This window comes from Siniperca chuatsi, linkage group LG16 (genome assembly GCF_020085105.1).
Source record: "Siniperca chuatsi isolate FFG_IHB_CAS linkage group LG16, ASM2008510v1, whole genome shotgun sequence".
NCBI lineage: Eukaryota > Metazoa > Chordata > Actinopteri > Centrarchiformes > Sinipercidae > Siniperca > Siniperca chuatsi.
Window position 1 is genome coordinate 18,392,470 of NC_058057.1, and position 10,807 is coordinate 18,403,276.

Below are 10,807 nucleotides of genomic sequence, written 5' to 3' on the forward strand. Positions count from 1 at the left end.
TACGTTGTTCACAAGCTAAACCTTAGCTAGATTAAATAGACACAACAGAATCTTAAGACTGTAAACATTAGGTCGACCAAAAAAAAAACCTGACTGCAGCTCCATGCACTTGAAAACTCTGTAAAAAGGCTAGTAAGTGGACCTTGATGATCTAAATGTTGATTGCTAACCATTATCACACTGACTGGCATACAATGTTAGGTTAAATACTGAATTCTTGTAGTAATGAAAATGGTTATTTTTGAAGATATTAAATATTGACACAAAACAAATCTTCATGGCAACTGAGCAATCTCTATGTGCAATGTTGTACAATCTATTGTATCATCTCTTTTTCTAAATTAGAAGCTCATCAATAATTTCAGCATTTAGCTGAATCTGCTGTTACATTTTTCATCTTATATATTCGCAGTTTAGGCATCAAGATGCTCTGATCCAGGACAGAAGTTTAAATCGAGTGAGCAAGGATTTAAATGTATTAGATCCTTCTCAAGGACACTACAACAGGACATAATGGCTGCTGGGACTGAACATGAGACAGTGTAGTTATGTAGGAATACTGTATGGAGAGGGACAATTTCTGTGTTGTTCTGCAGAAACGTAATGATCCACTAGAGGCCGCTGACAACCCTCCACTCTGCTGGTACTGTGGTGTTGTCGGTTGGTTATTAAGTAGGTAGGTCTGTCCTAAAGCTTGAACTCAGGTGATGGGTGGGCTTTATGGGATCAGACAGCTATATTTATTTGTGCTAGGGGTGTTTACGGGCACAGTCCCCTTCTAGCCAATAACTAAAGAGTATTCTGTATTTGGATGTAGTGGTGACATATTGTGTCACTTCTTCCTTTTGCTTGTTTTGGTAGTACATTACAGTATGTGGTTGCCACAAAAACACATATTGCTCTTTTATCCACACAGTATGTTCATGCATACATAAACACCTACCATGTATACAACCACAAACACACATACACAAACACAGGTCTCACACGGTATCTAAAATGTTTTCTCATTTGCTCTCAAACTAAAAAATGATGCATGTTTCCTTGCAAAGTATTGGATTTGTTGCTCTATAAACCTAACATAAATCAGGTTTCAGGATACTGGTAACTTATTTGCCAACAAGAGTACATAAAATGTTCAAGTTTTTATGTTACCATGAAATAAACATCAAACAAACTCCGAACAGGTCACCTTTTGCCGTTACCCATTAATTGATTTTGCGCCAATATCTTAAAAAATATCGTGAAATTTACCCCTTTTCTGGATTACAGGAATTCAATATTTAACCTTAAATTTTATCAACATGTGAAAATACTTCAGAAAAAAACATTTAGATCATCATGGGACAAGCAATGAGTTTATTCTTCAGTCTGAGTTTATTTTACTTTTTGGTTGTTTAGCAGGTCTATCTGCAGTGTGTTTCCGCAAGAAAATTACACTCATTTCAGAAACAGTTCTTACTTCATATACTATTTTCTGGTTACTGGACTACATAGCACCATACTGTGTTGTAATGGGTGATCCAGTAGGGATTTATACTGTCCTGATGTGAAAGAATTGGATAAAAAGTTCAAGACTATACATGTTGCAAAATAGTGTTAAATGTCTTAATAAAAACTTGCTGACCCGCTGTCCTTCCTCCATGGCACACATGTACATTTAATCTTTCGCATGATTAGTGACAAGCAGTCACTGCAGTTGTAAAAGCAGCCCACACTCCTCAAATATTGATCTGTTTGTCTTTACATTACACAGAGTGAGGGGCAATGCTCCCCTCTATAGCCCTCTGTCAATATTTGAGAGCACATGGCACTGAAATCAAGGTTTAACTTGATTGAGGTACAATAACATGCCCTAATTTTCAATGTGTAACATGTGCATTTTCAATTCACTTTATCTCTATAGGATACTTCACACACTTCACACTTACTACTTTCCACAGATTCCAGGGTACACAAAACCAAAACAACACAAGACACGAAGAATAAACCATTTAAAAACATATCAGTACACAGTCACAATCTGCGCGTGTTAAGTCACGTGTAATGTTTTCCATACTTTGTCTACCTGTTGACGTGTAGCTGATTCCAGACGGCACAACAATATTGGAGACCTACCGAGACCAGCATTGCAGTTATGGTACACTAACATGTCTTATTTAAACACATTTGTATTCTTGATCAATTAACTGATGTATTTTGATGTAATTACCATAAAAATAATACCATTAATAAAATGATTGACAACTTCTATCTAACACCAATGCTACTGGTGATTTTTCTCATTTAAACTTTATCTGCCATAAACACTGTGGTTTCCTATTGTAAAGTGTGTTTTCTTTCATAATTGAATAACCCTTTTAGAGCAAAACAAGGACCTGGAATAAATCAATTTTGTTTGTATAATCAAAGTGATGTCCATCTCTGCTTTTAGCTTCCTCCTAAAACTTTGACCATGTCAGCTCTGTTTTGTGGAGAAACAGTGCCATTTTTCCTTTTTGTGGCCCCTGGCAAGCCAGCAGACTTCCCACAGATTCAGATCCTTCTGTGCATTGTACACATTTCAGATGGAAACTGATGCTATCTTAGTAATCTTGGTCATGTTGGTTTGTAGATGTTGCTATAATTGTCATAATCGTGTTTGTTTATGAAAATTACAGCAACATCTAAAAAAAGTATTTTAAACGTCTATACATTATGCAAGGTTTTCGAACGTGCTGCAGTCGAAAGGACATGATTAGTCTGCAAACAGTAGAATCATGTGGACATGTGGATGCTGATATACTGATAAGCTACATGTGCTGTAAAACTACTTCACTTTTTATTGTGCTGTGTTGATAATGGCAATGCTGAGTAGACCTTCCTAGAAGTTTCTAGATGTAGATTGTAAGTGAATGACTGTATGACTTGAATGCACTGACATTGTAATCTGTATGTGAGCATGTGTTAGTAAAGCTTCTGCTGTAAGGTAATACATGACAAGAGTTGAATTATAAAGGGGGGTTTTGTAGTTAAGTAGTTATTTATGTCATATGTGATTAACATTTAACAAAATGCTTAGTGGACTTAAATCCATGTTATTTCATATTACAGGTTTTGCTTTAGGGAATGGTCAGAAAATTACATTGACTCTTGTTATGAACATGTAGGTATGAACAGTACATGTAGCTCTGAGTTGACAATGTTGAATATGATGACACTTCTTGACAGATCTTTGCATTAGATGCTGTGAGACTAACATCATAATATCATAATAATCATCTGTCAACAGCGAGCCCCAGTTACTAACAATTTGATAAATTCATTTGATGGCTTCTTCATCGTCATTAAACATTAAAAATTCATTAGCTTTTCTGGTATTAAAATCTTAAAATTCTGATGATCAAATGATTCACACACACACATATATATCAAATAAAGCCACTTATAAAGCTATTGTAAGGCCAAATTGTGACTAATGAATTTGTGAAACATGTTTGCCCAAAAGTCACACCTTGATAGCCCCAAGTCCTCTGGTCAGCCCAAGTGCTGCCCTGGTTACAGACCTGTTATCGCAAGCTCTGTTGTCACCCTTGGCCCTTATGAAAATCTGAACACGCCGTTGCTGATTATATGTAGAGTAAATGTATTATTTCAAGAATTCTCTACTAGTGTTTGTCTAACCTTATTCAGCTGATCCATTTTCATTAAAATGCTCTTCTCTAGTGACCTCAAGATTAATGTATGTCACAAATTGTAAATGTGTGATAGTATAATACATGTTAATTATTACCACAGGTATTATTATTTATAAAAATCTAATATTATAAGTATTAAATATTACTATAAATATTAAAAGTGCAACTGAACATTTACTGCCAAAACAATGCATTGGTTTCCAAATACTTATTTAAAGAACTAAACGCAAAAAAGATCCTCTGCACTCCACACACAACTTCACTTTTCATTGTGCTGTGTTGATAGTGGCCCTACTGAACATACCTTCCTAGAATTTGCTTGGACAAAACAAGTTATTTGAACCTTGGGCTCTGAGAATTTATGATGGTCATGTTTCACTATTGTGCCATTTTCAATAGCGACTACATTAATAATTGACTACAAAATAATTGTTAGTTGAACGTATATTACGATTTAGCTTCAGTGGTTCAACCCAAAAGCAGTAAATCCCTTTCAGTTGGTCTGTACATTGCATGTTTATTTTTTTTCAGCAGTAAATAAAGCTGTGGTGCAGAGGTGATGCTTTACAGATGCACCAAACTGTGTACAGACATTCATGGTCCCCATGAGGATGAATCTTATTGACTTTGGCGAGCCCCTGACTTTTCCTCTAGTGCCACTATGAGGTTGACTTATGTAGTTCAGAGAGAAATATCTTCACAGCTATTGGATGGATTGGCATGAAATTTGTTTCAGACATTCCCTAGAGGATATATTCTAATGACTTTGGTGATCCTCTGATTTTTCCTCTTGTGCCACCAGCAGTTCAAAGTTTTCACTTATTCAGTGAAATATCTCAACATCTATCTGATGGATTAGCACCAAATTGTGTACAAATGTTCATGGTTCCCAGATGATGTATCCTACTGACTTTGGTGATCACCTTTCCTCTAGCGCCGCCATGAGGTTGATATTTTTGTTTTTTACTGATATATCTCAACTATTGGATGGATTGCCATGAAATTTGGTACAGACATTTATTATACTAATGACATTCTCATCCGCCTCAGCTAAACTTTGTGTACTAATTTACAAATGTTAGCATGCTAACACAAACTAAGATGGCCGACATGGTTAACATTATACCTGCACCCCATTTCTGTGGTGTCTCACTTTCTTTGTTGTAGTGATCAATTATGCTTCCTGATCAAGCTATAGCTTTTGTGTATAAAGGCCAGTGTTTGTGTGTCTGTTTGTGAACATGATTATCATTTAAACGTGTTCCATAACAAAACAATTACACCCATAAATTTGCCTGACATGTATTCCACTTGTTCACTCATGTATCAGAAACGCTTTTATGTTTACATACACACATAGTTATGAGCATACAGCATCCAGTCAGTGAGGTCTTCAGAGGTAGAACAAAGGTTGAATCCAACACAATTTTCAATTTTGCCAATCAAAGTCCACAATGTGCGTGTGTGTGTCTGTAAATTTATGTTTGTGCATATATGTCTATTGGAAGGAAGCCAGATGTGCAGTGTATATAATGACTGGTACCTGCAGTCAACTTGTAAGGATTCAGTAAAGGCGATAGAAAAGGGACTTTCAACTAGGATGGTGGTTAAAATAATTTGTGTGTGTTACATAGGCAGGTTCTGCAATTGCAAGCAAAATTTTCTACACTTCTGAACTTTTCTGAAATGTAAGTCAATGAAAAAGAACATAATTCATTGACTGAACTCCCGTTTTGAAAATGTAAAGTTTATGTTTGCATGCTATAAACAATTCAGTCAGTAACAGTATTGATGCAACACATCTTTGACAAGATATCAACACATCTTTTCAATGATAATGTCTCACATGCTATATTTATTGCCTAATGGTGCACAAGCAAAAAGCACATTTGAGACAAAACATAGCATAACTTTCTGAACAAAATATTCACAAGGCCAGAAAGTTTCACAATGCAATGTTCCTGTCCCAATTTTATGGTTGGGAACTAATACATTGACCTTTTGGTAATTTGGAATTAATGCTCACCTTTATTATCTCAGCCAAGGAGGCTACATAAATGCTTCTGTTTATTTGTCTATGTTACCAACTCAAAAACTAATGGGCAGATCAGAGCGAGCTTTGCTATGAACAATCATACTTCTAAAATGAAAATACTGTAGCTATCAAAATTGACAAAATTAACTGTATAATTTTGTGATCTTTCTTTACCGGTTCATTTATTTATTTAGGCATTTCACTTTATCTTTGACACGCAGCAAAGAGAAGCGAACCCGAGCCGCTGCAGTAAGGACTCATCCTTGATACATGGTATGCACTCTACCAGGTGAGCTACCAGGGCAATCTGTGATCTTTCTTTATGTGCAATACTTTGGGTACAAGGGGTGAAAACAATGACATAAATACCTGTGCAGCATAAGGTTCTGTAATGCAGTGACTCTCCAAATAATGCTACCCTGTGTCAACAATTACCAAAGAGTAAAATTTCTCAATATTTTTGAAAAAAAATGTTGCAACCTGGTTGGTTGAATGTCAATTAAATAAGAATTTTAAAAAATGCACATTTTCTCTGACTTGTCCTGAGACTCTCATAATATTTGAACATAGGGATATTTATGCTAATGATGCAGAAATGTAAGGATTCCGGCACATGTTAATCTTTCATGTATGTACGTGTACATGCATACATGCACATAAACTTTGATCTGTCTTCATGTAATCAGTGAAGTTTTTATCAGGTAAAGTGCTATCTGTCAGTTCTAGATAGAGCTGAAGAACAATATGATTTCGAGTGAACATGGTGGTTTATGACAGTGAAACCCTGTGCATGACTTCATTGTGTCTGGACTTTCAGCCAATGTTTGTTCAACCAGATTGCCTGATAGGTCAGTAAACTGTAGGAGAATGTATTACAAACTGTATTATGGAATTAAGGTTAACGCATTTTTTGTGCTAAAAGATACAATCTATATTTTCTGACTGCATACAGGACTGCATCTTAAGAATATTGTTCAATAAACACGAATACAACACATACTGGTAGACAATAACGTTGATTTTTGGAGAATATATTTTAGAGAATATATACATCTTTTATGGTTTATCTATTATGGACTTCTACAACAATGAGCCGTACAAAAATTTCAAGTGAGACACACTTATGAACACTGAGTTACGGCCATGTAATCTATCATATTGTTGCAGCACCTCCTGAAATGCCATCAAATTTAGCAAGATTGCTCAGAGTTAATATGATCACCAGGAGTTGAAAGTTTGCAAATGAAAAACTTTTTATTGAGAGAACACATACAAATATATTCTGTAGCAAATTATGTTTGGAGGAAACTATGAAATGTGCAAGATGAGTGGTGAAAAACTTTTATTGCTGAATCTTTCTTGGCCCATGACCAAACTTGTTACAATAACCAACTGAATGTGAAACAATATGCGGGTCACTAATCATGAGAATAGATTTTAATTTTGCAACAGACCTAAGATGGAAATAGCAACAGCTCACAACAGAATTGAACTTTTTGAGATAATTTTTGTTTGTCAAATTTAGGGCAGAGTCAAAAATTATGGATATATATTTAAGGACAGAGGCCCAAGGACATTAGTTAGACTAAAGATGGAGTCTTCTTTGAGACTCCTGCCTTGCTCTCGTTACACTGCTGTATTATTGTTTTTGCCGTCCAGCATTTAACATCCTCAAGCAACACTCGGTTTCAGGGAAGGTGCAGTAGTTTATCATTTGCACAACATGTTATGTTTAAAAAAAAAAAAATAGCTCAATTATGTAATATTGAAACAGAATAAAATAGCTCCTGAAATAGAGCCTTTTGGTACTCAACAGGTGATCCTTACAGAGGAGGAAAGTTCTCAGTCCTAACAGAAACTGCTTTCTGTATGAGGAAAACAAATCATAGCATGACTACTGTGACTGCTGGTGAGGTCTAACAGTATTTGTTTACATTTGGATCATTCATTGTGCCTTTACGGCTAATGAACAAATGGCCAATTGTGTTTCATTTATGCTACCAATGACTAGGTTCTTACAAAGATATTAGTAGTTTTGCTGTTTAAAATTTAGCATTATTCTTTTTGACATTTCACCCTTTATTGATAGTGATAGGAGAAACCGAGATGGGGAGAGACAGAGATGACGTGCTCTGGCTGCTGTGTTTTGCCGTTTTTGCATTTGAGCACCCTTTTCAGTGTGCCAGGAGCATATGGCAGGATGCACATGGCAAACCTGGAGACAGGGTGGGGCTAGAAGGAATCCATAACCTTACATATTATATGTTGATAGCAATTGGGGCCAATCACATCAGCTCCTCTCATCCATTTTAAAAACAATGTCCTGCCCACCACGACACGCTGACAGTTTTGTTTTAGCAGCAAAATGTATGGCAATCAAATTAAGATCCTACGGTCTGACAATAATTCCACCAAAATCAAATGTTTCTTTTAAAGTGGAATTGCTTTTTCTGAACATATTTTTAAAATTATATTTAACCTATCATTTAACCAGGTAAAACCTGTTGAGATCAGCAAACGCTTTTACAAGGGCGACCTGGCCAAGACAGCAGCATAAAAAAGGTTACAAACAACAAATACACACAGGACAGCATATACAATATATATTAACGTATCGAAATAAATTAAAATACCTACACACAAGTACCAACCTATTCATTTACATTGTACAAAGTCAAGTAGACGGGGAGCAGAACACATAAAAGCTTTCTTTCCCAGTTCCGTCCATACACTTGGAATAGACAACAGGACCATATCTTGAGATCTCAAACTGTGGCTACAGTCAGATCTCTGTGCAATCAAAGTGCAAATGTAAGATGGGAGTTTACCCTAAATGGCTTTATAAATGAACAAGTACCAATGACTGAGTCTAAGAAAGGTCAAAGATGGCCAACCAGCCTTGGAGTAAAGCGTACAATGATGAGTGAGGGCTCAGTGCACTATGATATGCACTATCTAGCATGTGCAATCAATGTGCAGAAGCATTCGTGTATAAGAATACACCGTAATCAAGAACCGGCAACAGCCTAGCAGAGACCAGTCTTTTTCTGACTTCAAAGGAGAAACAGGACTTATTTCTGAAATAAAACCCTAACTTCAGTCTCAGCTTTTTAAGAAGATTATCAATCTGAGGTTTAAAAGAAAGGCAGTCATCAAGCCAAATATCAAGATATTTATGACAGGAGACCACTTCTAATTTCTTTCCATTAGCAGTAAAAATATCCAAAGTGTTCACAGGCTTCTCTGGCTTCTTCCGAGCATTTGAAAAAAGCATTGCTTACTAGTTTTATCAACATTTAAAACCAACTTTAGTTAAGAAAGCTGAAACTGAATATTAAAAACAGTCTGCAATTTGGCCACAGCCTCTCTAATGGAAGAACCACCACAATATATCACTGTATCATCAGCATAGAAATGAAGGTTGGCGCCATCCACATTTTGACCTAAACTATTCATATAGACAGAAAATAACAGCAGACCTAAAACAGAACATTAAAACCATGATAAAAAATATGCCCATGCAGTTTCAACATCATCGATGAGATACATTTTATCCCAATCAAAGTAAAACAAATCATACAAAAAACCCTTTTCAACAAAATGTTTAGTGTCTCTTTTTATTATGATGTGTGGTTTAGCTTTCAGAACTTTAGTGTCTCTAATTGCATCTTCTACACAGTGGTCACTCACATCATTAGCAAATACATACACTGCAGAGAATTTATAAGGAACGTTTGTCAAAATCAAGTCAATTAGAGATGATTTACCTGGAAATTTAATATTGGGGTGAGTGAGACTGTTCATATTGATAGCCTGGTATATTTCTGAAGTTTTATTTAATAAATCATCCACAGAATTACCTCACATATTGTAAGGTGATTGTGTTATTGTATGCTATTGTGTGGACTTGATTAGAAAAATTAACATAAATACAATTTTTATTCTAATTGTGATTTGAAGGGCTACAGCATTTTTAGGCTTGCAATGATAAGCAGTCAATGTATGATCTTTGCCCGATTTAATCATTTTGACAATCGTGTTTAAAGTAGCACTCAAAGCTGATGACAAAGCTGATGTTGGCAGATTTGGTGAACTACCCAGCACAGCAATCCATACTGAAGGGTTGTGATCAAGAAGTCTACAGATAACCACTGATTACACAGAGCAAAGCATACAGTCAATAATATCTGCACTGCTGTACCTCTTTCAAATTGCCATGTGGTAATGTTATCATGCAGCTTCGTCATGCACCATCAGGAGGCTATATGTACTTTTCAGACTATTTTTAATGGGAAATACATAAATAATAAAGTTGAACAGTACTTACAAAATAGAATCAGTGTTCTCAGTGGATCAAAAAGTTAAATTGACCTTTATGCCCAACAATCGATTAGGCAAGAGTGCCTAGCTGCCCTGCTAGGGGACTGCACATGTCTGTCTCCTGTGATGTGGGTCACAGAGTTTATAATCACTCTCATGGGCCATCAGGTGGACAACAGCAGCAAGATTATGTGCCATTCTTTTATTTCTTTTGACTGAAAATAACAAGACCAAAATGTATGTGATTAGCTCACTGTGGCTTGCTGTGTTTCTTCACCATCTTCTTCTTCTCTGACTTCTCATTCTTCTTCTTCATCTTCTTCTTATTTTGTTTTTCATCTGCAGCCATTGCCAGGCTTCAAAAACTGACAGAAAAAGAAGAGGAAAATCAACAGAGTGGCTATTTATAAGATTCCCAGAGAAAAAACACAAACCAGATTAGCTGCAGCCCACAATATCAATAACAAAAAATTAAGATAAATAAGAAATATTCAAACAACATCTTTTTCTACAGCATGTAGTGCATGTTTCAAATACGAAAGCATGCTTGCAGCTATTTTTAGTTGTGTTCCCTCAAAGTATCCTCTCCCATTAGACCCTCTGAGATCATCGAGAGAATGGAGACGCATTACTCTAATGCAATGAGGCTTGGCAGGATAAACCTCAGACTGTATATCTACATTTGTCTTTCAGCAAAGATGATTGTTTTTAAAACAAAAATATCTCCATTTATATGAATATATGAAAAAAAAATATGTAATTAAGCATCAGCTAA